The 1584-nt window shown below is 40.3% G+C and overlaps 1 long non-coding RNA gene across 1 annotated transcript in view; it reads left to right on the top strand.

The window, feature by feature from the left end:
• Positions 1 to 252: 252 nt before the first annotated feature.
• Positions 253 to 1584, top strand: part of LOC103479653 (uncharacterized) — a 9839-nt gene continuing 8507 nt past the window's right edge. Inside the window, exons 1-2 of the long non-coding RNA XR_535966.2 lie at positions 253 to 634; positions 825 to 880. This is a non-coding gene — a long non-coding RNA (uncharacterized LOC103479653). The remainder of the gene's footprint in view (positions 635 to 824; positions 881 to 1584) is intronic.

The following is a 1584-nucleotide window of genomic DNA, read 5'->3' as shown; positions in this document are numbered from 1 at the left end:
TTTATCTGTGTGACACGTTGGAAATTTTTATTGTCGATTAATTGATTAAAATAGTTTATGACGATTAAAAGAAAGTTGAAGGCCTTGCGATGTGCTAAGAACTTTCTGAAACCGCAGTAGTTTTTCTCTGAGGAAAAGCAGGATAAAGGATGTACCTTGTTATTAATGTGAAAAAAGAGAGAGAGAGAGAGAGAGAGAGAGAGAGAGAGAGAGAGAGAGAGAGAGAGAGAGAATGGGAACCGGACACTGAAACCCAACAGCCATAAAGCTTTTCTCCTCATCAGGAGTGACATGTTTCTGAGCCCGGGCTTACACATATTTGTTTGCTGACAGCCGGCTGCGTCTTCGCTCCTCTGAGCTGCAGAGCAGAGGAGTGAAGAGCTTCAGCCCACATGTCTTTCCCCTCAGGCTGATAAAGTGCTCAGATAAGCTGGGAGGTGCTGGTGAAAAGTGGCTGGCCCTCAGCCCCCACGGCTACAATATGAAAGAGTGGCTTGTCTGGAGCAAAACAGAACAGGGAAGGTGATGAGGCTGGAAAAAAAAAAAAAAAGTATGGAGAACTTCAGAAGAAATGAGAAGGAATAATGATGAAGTAGTCCAAGAGCAGGATGTGTGTCTGCGTGAGCTTGTGCAGGTATGTGTAGGTGTGTGTGTGTGTGTGGGTGTTTGCGTGTGTATGTGGGAATTCACTTTTGCCACCAGCTGTGGGCAGGGGAGGGGACTGGCAGGGTGTGCAGAAACGGGGGAGCCCTGCCATGTGTTTATGTTGACTAATGAGCTAATTACCCAGCTCCTAATCTACCTCAACTTGTGTCATTTCACAGGAATGCTGCAGCAGTCAAACGCTTGCAGATTATGGGTCATTTCCTGACAGTTAAAGGTAACCTACTACACCAGTAATTCTTAAACACCAAAGGCTGCAGCCTCTCCATTTGCTTCTTTCCTAATTTGATGTCTGAAAATGTGACTTTGAGAACAGCAGTTAATTTCACCAGGATGATGATGTTGGGGGGTTGCTACATAAGCAATTTTTTAGTATGACCTTATATGAAGTGATCACCTTCAGCCTTATGCAGTATTTGGGCAGTATCRGTGATGCTTGACAATATTTTGGACTCAATGGTAGTAGACCACCATTGCATATAAAATATTTTAATTTTAAAATAGATGCTAATCTGTAGGAATACAGCCAAATTCGGTGTTTGTGCCTTGCAAGCTGCTTGGAATCTGACAGAGTAAAAGGTCAATAATRAAATAAAATGAAAAAAAAAATTTATTAAGCATATACAATAATAATAAAAAATACAGAATCAGTGAATTTATTAAAATATCTTTGAAATGTCCTTTGAAATTTCCAAACTTATTGTGAGGTGRAAGAAAAATGTACCATGGATTTATTTTTTTTATTTTTTTTTTTTACAAACTAATATCTGATGTGAATTTGTATTCAGTCCTCTTTTCTCTGGTGCGCCTAAATAAAATCCAGTGCAACCAATTTCCCTCTGAAATCACCTGATTATCAACAGGCTGAGCCCATCTATATGTAATTTGATCTCAGCATGAACGCAGCAAGACACTTACGAA

This window comes from Poecilia reticulata, linkage group LG17, assembly GCF_000633615.1.
Source record: "Poecilia reticulata strain Guanapo linkage group LG17, Guppy_female_1.0+MT, whole genome shotgun sequence".
NCBI classification, from domain to species: domain Eukaryota; kingdom Metazoa; phylum Chordata; class Actinopteri; order Cyprinodontiformes; family Poeciliidae; genus Poecilia; species Poecilia reticulata.
The sequence above is the reverse complement of the archived record's forward strand: the minus strand, read 5'-3'. Positions and strand labels throughout refer to the sequence as shown.